An 8691-nucleotide genomic window follows, 5' to 3' on the forward strand; every position below is an offset into this window, starting at 1 on the left:
ATGGATAACTTTTTTGTACACATAATTTTGATCATATGGTAGATATATTCTCTATCTAGCTCATTTTTCATTTAACATGACAAAATATCCTTTACATGTTTTTATAAATTTATATTTAATGGTTGCATAATATTCCATTCTATGAATACAGTTCACAGTTTATGTAACCTTAACTCCGTTGTTGGCTATTTAAGTTGTTTCTAAAATATTAGAAGCAACTGGACCGCCTGCCCCCGATGTCAGAACACAGAGGTCATCCGGGATCCCCTTCACCGCGCTCCTGTTTGCACCTTCTGTTTCCTAGGTCCTGTGATTTCCCCTTTCTTGGTGAATTCTCCAGTTTTTGTGGAGCACATTCTTCAGTAGCTTTTAGAGCAAGGGTACAGGGGAAGCATATATATATATTTTTTTACATCTTTATTAGAGTATAATTGCTTTACAATGGTGTGTTAGTTTCTGCTTTATAACAAAGTGAATCAGTTATACATATGTTCCCATATCTCTTCCCTCTTGCATCTCCCTCCCTCCCACCCTCCCTATCCCACCCCTCCAGGCGGTCACAAAGCACCGCGCTGATCTCCCTGTGCTATGCGGCTGCTTCCCACTAGCTATCTACCTTACATTTGGTAGTGTATATATGTCCATGCCTCTCTCTCACTTTGTCACAGCTCACCCTTCCCCCTCCGCATATCGTCAAGTCCATTCTCTAGTGGGTCTGTGTCTATATTCCTGTCTTACCCCTAGGTTCTTCATGACATTTTTTTTCTTAAATTCCATATATATGTGTTAGCATATGGTATTTGTCTTTCTCTTTCTGACTTACTTCACTCTGTATGACAGACTCTAGGTCTATCCACCTCATTACAAATAGCTCAATTTCGTTTCTTTTTATGGCTGAGTAATATTCCATTGTATATATGTGCCACATCTTCTTTATCCATTCATCCGATGATGGACACTTAGGTTGTTTCCATCTCCGGGCTATTGTAAATAGAGCTGCAATGAACATTTTGGTACATGACTCTTTTTGAATTATGGTTTTCTTAGGGTATATGCCCAGTAGTGGGATTGCTGGGTCATTTGGTAGTTCTATTTGTAGTTTTTTAAGGAACCTCCATACTGTTCTCCATAGTGGCTGTACCAATTCACATTCCCACCAGCAGTGCAAGAGTGTTCCCTTTTCTCCACACCCTCTCCAGCATTTATTGTTTCTAGATTTTTTGATGATGGCCATTCTGACTGGTGTGAGATGATATCTCATTGTAGTTTTGATTTGCATTTCTCTAATGATTAATGATGTTGAGCATTCTTTCATGTGTTTGTTGGCAGTCTGTATATCTTCTTTGGAGAAATGTCTATTTAGGTCTTCTGCCCATTTTTGGATTGGGTTGTTTGTTTTTTTGTTATTGAGCTGCATGAGCTGCTTATAAATTTTGGAGAATAATCCTTTGTCAGTTGCTTCATTTGCAAATATTTTCTCCCATTCTGAGGGTTGTCTTTTGGTCTTGTTTATGGTTTCCTTTGCTGTGCAAAAGCTTTGAATTTTCATTAGATCCCATTTGTTTATTTTTGTTTTTACTTCCATTTCTCTAGGAGGTGGGTCAGAAAGGATCTTGCTGTGATTTATGTCATGTAGTGTTCTGCCTACGTTTTCCTCTAAGAGTTTGATAGTTTCTGGCCTTACATTTAGGTCTTTAATCCATTTTGAGCTTATTTTTGAGTCCTTGCATGGTGTCTACAAATGTCTCTGTTCCACCCTCCATACCTGATTATTTATCTGCATGTAGAATTCCAAGTTGGAGATAATTTTCCTTCACACCATTAAAGACAGTTCTCCATTTCTGCTTGCTTTTAGTGTTGCTGTAGAGATGTCTGACGTTACTCTTATTCCTGATCCCAAGAATGCAAGTTGTTTTTGCTTTCCTGAAACTTGTAGAATCTTCGCTTTTTCTCCAGTGTTCTGAAATTTCACAAAGATGTGCCTTGGTGTGAGTCTGTTTTCATGTATTTTGCCAGGTTTTCTGGACCTTTTCAGTCTAGAAGCTCATGTCCTTCAGTTCTGGAATTACTTTGTTGATTTCCTCCTCTCTATTTTCTGTGTTCTTTTTGAAACTTCTGTTATCTGGATGTTGGACCTCCTAGACCGTTCTCTCTCTTTTTATTTTTATTTAATTAATTTATTTGTTTAACATTTTTATTGGAGTATAATTGCTTTACAATATTGTGTTAGTTTCTGCTGTATAACAAAGTGAATCAGCTATATGCATACATATATCCCCATACCCCCTCCCTGTTCTCTCTCCTTTTAAAATAGACTTTATTTTTTAGAGCAGTTTTAGATTCACAGCAAAATGGAGCAGAAAGTACAGAAAAATTATCCACATCCTGAACCAGAGTGGCGTGTTTGCTACAATCCATAAACCTACATTGACACAGCATCATCACCCAAAGTCCATAGTTTGCATTAGAGTTCACTCTTGGTGGTGTACATTCTGTGGGTTTCGACAAATGTATAATGACATGTATCCACTATTATAGTGTCACACAGGTTATTACAGTGCCCACAAATCATCTGGGTTCTGCTTATTCCTTTCTCCCCAGACCCTCACCCCTGGTAACCACTGACTTTTACTGTCTCCATAGGTTTACCTTTTCTAGAGTGTCATATCATTGGACTCATACTGTGTGTAGCCTTTTCAGATTGGCTTCTTTCACTTAGGAACGTGCATTTAAGTTTCCTCCATGTCTTTTCATGGTTTGATAGCTCATTTCTTTTTAGTGCTGAATAATATTCCATTGTCTAGATGGACCACAGTTTATTTATCCATTTACCTCTGAAGGACATCTTGGTAGCTTCCAAGTTTTGGCAATTATGAGTAAAGCTCCTAGACACATCTGTGTACAGGTTTTTGTGTGGACATAAGTTTACAAATCCTTTGGATAAATGTCCTCTGTGTGAACATTTTTTTCTCAGTTTTTTTTTAATCTCTCATTTTTGCTCTAATATTCTAAAAGATTTTCATAGCTTTATTTTTGCATCTTTTTATTGAGTTTTTAATTTCTAAGAACTTTTTTGTTGATTTGTTTTCTGAGTCTTACTTTTTTTACAGCATCCTATTCGTGCTTCATGGGAGCAAAATTTTTCTCTCATCTCTCGGAGGATACTGTTAGATATGTTTTTCCTTCCTCTCCTTGCCTGATCTGTGATTGCCTCAAGTTGCTTTTTCCTGTAGTTTCTTTTGTCTTCATCTTCCGTGTCAGAGGCTTTCTCAGATGTCTGATGATCCTCCCGGTGACTCTTAGGCACCTTAAGATTTGAGAACCGCTGCTAGAGTATCTCTCAATCCCTCAAGCTTGTCATCCCAACTGAAATCCCACAGAGAAAAACAACACATATTTCAGTATTTTTTTCTCCAGAAGAATTGGAGCTTTTCTCTTCCAGTTACAGCCTTAGCCATTTTCCTCAATGAAATATAACAGTAGCCTTAGAGGTGGTTTCACGAGTTATTCAGTCCATACTCCATCCTTCTTGTGTTTATTTGTACCATCTTACATTCCTACACCTTTGCCAGTGCCGTGGTCATTCCTGTTTAGGCTGGAGAGAAGCCTGGCAATAGCTGTCAGGGACCTGGTGAGACCTTGGCCATCCTTACCTGCTGGGCAGATGTAAGTTGAGGCCAACGTCCTGGCCCAGAGCAGAAATTATAGCCTGCTCGGGGAAGTATGCAGCAGGCCAGAAAGGGCCCTGTCCAAGGCTAAACCGTCTTACCATTGTATTGCTGCTCCAGAGAGGAAGGTGTGTGTTTGTGTAGCAGGACTGAGGACACGTGAAAGGAAACTCAGGGCGTGGGGTGTAGAGACAGAGCAGGGGAAAGCAACTCACACTTGAAAGGGGCCATATTTTATTTTCTAATAAAGATGTATTTTTATTTCAACAGTATATAAAATTATCTTAAGATGTGTTTGGTTAATCTCGATATCATTTGGTCATGAAAAATTTTTTTACAGGCTTTCTATCATGTGTCTGAGAATGGGGAGGGTGTGCAAATATAAAGAAGAGTGATTTCACAGAGAAGGAGGAATAATAAAACAGTAATAGTTTCCAGGTATTAGTTACTATACCTGTCAAGTACTTTACATACACTTTCTCTTTTAAGTCTCAAAACACCTTAAGATGTAAGTTTTATTATAATAATTATTATTTTTTAATAGTGAGTAAACAGTGACTTGGATAGTAAAGAAATGTGCCCAATGTCACACAGCTTCAGTGTGGCACAGATAATAAGTTTCAGAGCCAGGATTCAAGCCCAGCTCTATTGATAACTCTGCAGCCCACAGTCTGGACCATTATATAACTCAGCCCACACAGCAGATATTCATTCACTTTTGAATGAAGTATCTGGCAGGACCCTATTATTAACTTAGACCCCAAAGCACCCAGATTTGGACACGCTGACCATCCCATTATACCCCCTGTATCAGTTATCTGTTGTCAGAGTAGTGCTGTGTAACAAAGTGCTCCTAGCTCAGTGGCTTGAAATAATCATTTACTCTTAAGGGTCTGCAGGTTAATGGGAGGCTCTGCTACAGGTGGTGGTAGCTGGAGGTCAGCTGAGTGAGGCTGGACTGGGCTGGGTGGGTCTGCTGGAGGCTGTACATCTGTGCAGACACTTTTCATGGGAGTTAATTCTGAGACCTAGCTTGAAGGATGGCAGCTGTCTGGGGGAAGCTCTTTTTGTAGCAATGGCTGCAAAATGCAAGAGGGTACCCCTAACTCTGCAAACACATTTCCTGCCTCTGTTTGTGTCATGTCTGCTACCATCCCATTGTCCAGAGCAAGTCACGTGGTTGGGCCCAAAGATAAGGGGCAGGACTGCAAAGTCATATGGTGAAGAGCATAGATGTGCACTGGTGATGGTGAAGAACTGGTGCTAATAATTCAATCTGCCTAACCCAAACCTAACATCTGCCCACACAGTGTGCCTATAAATTAATGTGTGGGTAGGTACACATGAGATTTATGGAGGTACTGTTATGAATAGTATACAACAATTATATGTACATGGTAAAAATGTAGAGTTTATAGTCTAGTGGGAAAGGGAGCCAAAAAAACTAATAATAAAAAAGAAAACAACTGCAAAAAGGAATGTTAGAATTTATTTTATTGGCTCTGGGCCTAAAGAATGTGGACACGTTATAATTTTCTTGAGACAGATTCAGCAGCTTTCTATAGGGGAAAAAAAAAAAAGATGTTCCCTTGTTTTTGAAGTTTCTTTAGCTCACAGAATTTGAAATCACTGTCTTATCCTATTGAAAGAGTATGCAGTGTGATGGTGTTGAGAACTTGATGGTGTCGGCTTTATCACTGATCTTTAAACATTTAAGGATTTCTTTTTAGAAGAGGTGGGAAACCCACATGAATGAAAATATCAGTTATGTCAGGGTGCTGTGATATGGTGGTAGCACTCTTCCTTTATATATTCTTAAATGTTGTCAAATTGGTAATGTAGCTTTCCCATGTCTCAGTATCTGATGGGGACCTTCAGATCAATTAAAATCCTAGGAAAATAGTCTGAGGTACTGCAGTGCCACCCCTCTCCACCTCCAGTGGATTCCCTGGTATTCTTGGCAACTTCTGGAATGGTGAATGTTGGTGGCCTGAAGTGTCTTTCCCCTGACCTTTGTTGTCCCAGGTTCTTCTCTCTACTCTGCCACCTTGTGGATTTTTTGGGAATTGTGTCTTCTACTGTGAGCCCTGTTGACTCACCTAATTGATCTGGCTGACACTTTGCCTGGAAAGGAGCATAGGCAGGTAGAAGAGAATTCTCCCCACCAGAGTGACACTCACAATCAGGTTGCCTTGCTCTTGCAGTTTTTCTATAGTTCCCCCTTTTGAGATGATATCTTCAGAGCCCACCTGAAAGGCATTTGAATGACCCTGCGACTATCACACCTGAGGGGCCCTCTCCACCTGAGACCTTGAACCAGCATCCCAGGGTGGGATACAGGCTTTCTCCAGTCTCACTTCTCCTGTCCACCCAAGTTTCCCTTTTCTCTCTCTCTCTCTCTCTCTCTCTTTTTTTTTAAATTAGAAAAGTAACATGGGACTTCCTTGGTGGTGCAGTGGTTAAGAATCCGCCTGCCAATGCAGGGGACACGGATTCAATCCCTGGTCTGGGAAGATCCTACATGCCACGGAGCAACTAAGCCCATGTGCCACAGCTACTGAGCCTGCGCTCTTAAGGGCCCGCGAGCCACAGCTACTGAAGCCCCCACGGCTAGAGCCCGTGCTCCACACCAAGAGAAGCCACCACAATGAGAAGCCCGCGCACCGCAACTAAGAGTAGCCCCAGCTCGCCACAACTAGAGAAAGCCTGCGCGCAGCAACAAACACCCAACACAGCCGAAAACAAACAAACAAACAAATAAATAAATGGAGAATATTAGAAACAATATTAAAAAAAAAGTAACATAAGCTTACCTAGAGCTTACGGTCCAGTGGAGGAGACAGATTTTAAAAAGTAAACAAAGACAACATTTACCCATTACGGGGAGTGCTGTGAGGTAGAGAGTCATGGTGGTTGTGGGGTGGCAGGGAACCTTCATTAAGTATGCTGGTAAAGACAGGCTTGCTTGAGCAAGAGAAAGTACAAATTGAAACCTGAAGACTGAGAAGAATCCAGTCATTAAAAGAGGGAGGAAGAGCATGTGCAAAGATCCTGGGTGGGAAAGAGCTTGTTAAATTGAAAGTAACGAAGTGTAGCTGGATTGGCATGAGCTGGAGGGGTGCGATTGGAGTGGGGTTGGAAAAAACCACAGTCCCAGGTAACACAGTGTCCTGTAGTGCATGGTAGGGTTTCTGATTCTGTTCTGAACCCAGTGGGAAGATAAAGAAAGACTCGTAAGCAGGGAAGTGATGAGGTCCAATTTATATTTTGTATTTCTGTTTTTAGAAGACCATCATTACTGCTGCATGGAGAATGGATTGAAGCAAACAGGGAGGGAAGCTGGGAGACCAGTTGGGAGCCTGGTGCAGGAGGCTGGGTGAGAAGTAGCAGTAGCCTAGACTCTGGTAGTGGCATGAGAGATGGAAGAATCTGGACCTACACTGTTCAGTGTGGTAGCCACTAGCCACATGTGGTTACTGAGCACTTGAAATGTGCAAGTATAAAATACACACCAGGTTTTAAAGACTTGGTACAAAAAAAAAGAATGTAAAATATCTGATTAGTACTTTATCTTGATTACATGTTGAAACAATATTTTGCGTATTTCGTTAAATAAAATATAATTTAAAAAATTTTACCTGTTTTTTTACTATTAAAAAATGTGGCTACTAGAAAAATTTAACTTATGTGGCTTGCATCCATAACTTACATTATGATTTTATTGGACAGTGCTGATATAGACAGCAGTTACCAAATTAAAGAATACTTTTGTACTGAATTTACATTGGATACATTAGAAATTTCTAGCTAGGTATAAATATTTTTTCTGATCCATAGAAGATGTTTATTTGATATAACAAAACAATGCAGTTAGTGTTTGTTCCAACCACAAAGAACAAGAGGAATAAAAAACTTGACAATGCACATAAAAAACCAAGATGCTTCGTGTGACAAATGTATATTGCTAAAATAGTGCTCCTAAAATTTCGCAGTTATTGAAAACTGTATGAGAACAGAAGGATGTTAATAGCAACAGAGTACATAAAACCAAACATCTAATTTTGAGCAAATTAACATATGAGGCAACTTTGCTAACAATGCATGATTTCTTTTCCTTGATAACAGTCGGTTCAGACTATTTTTATACCAGCAGAATGGGCAGAACATTTAAGTTTAATATCAGTTACACAACATTAGCATAAACTTGGGCAACCACCGATAGGGGGTTGTTTTCTTTTGAGCTGGCAAAGTAACTACAGAAACATCAGATCATTTCTCTGAACTGAGAATTTTATCCCAATAAATGCCACATACCTTCCACACATATTTTTATAATATATTTAATAATTTATGTAATATATATTGGTGATTTGAATTTAAAAAGACTTCAGCTTATTGAGATTTTATTATCTTTATAAAAATAAACTTAAGTGTGGAGTAAGGCTGCTTACAGTATTACTGACTTATTGCACAAGGCCCTTTTGGGGTATAATGGGAAGAGCTCCAAGCTTTAAAAACAGAAGAATTTGGCTCGACTTCAGCAAAATGTATGAACTTGGACATCATTTCACCTGTCTGAGCCCCAATTCCTTACTTGTAAAATGAAGATGAGCCATGCATCTCATCCCTTATCCCTCATCCTTAATCACCCACGTGGTAGGTACTGTTATTTCCTTTGTACAGGAGAGGAAACTGAGGAAAGGATAAGTGATTGACCGAAGAGAGGAAAGGATAAGTGATTGACCGAAGTTTATGTTGCTAGAAAGAGGGGAAGCCTGGGCATGAACCCTGGTCTATCTGGCTTCAAGGTCAGCTGAAAAAAAATTTTTCCCCTCATTAGGCTCCTTGCTAATTTCCCTGCTAATTTCCGAAATTACTGGGGAGGTTAAAATGGATTGGTGAATGGGTTTTGGAAAAATGTCATAAAATATGTAAATGTGAGAGGTGATTAATTCTCAATGAAACAGTAGGAGCATGAACTGAAGCTACAGATAAACACAAACTACTCCATGATGTATATATA

The sequence above is a fragment of the Leucopleurus acutus genome (assembly GCF_964270905.1).
Source record: "Leucopleurus acutus genome assembly, chromosome: 19".
Classification (NCBI taxonomy): Eukaryota; Metazoa; Chordata; class Mammalia; order Artiodactyla; family Delphinidae; genus Leucopleurus; species Leucopleurus acutus.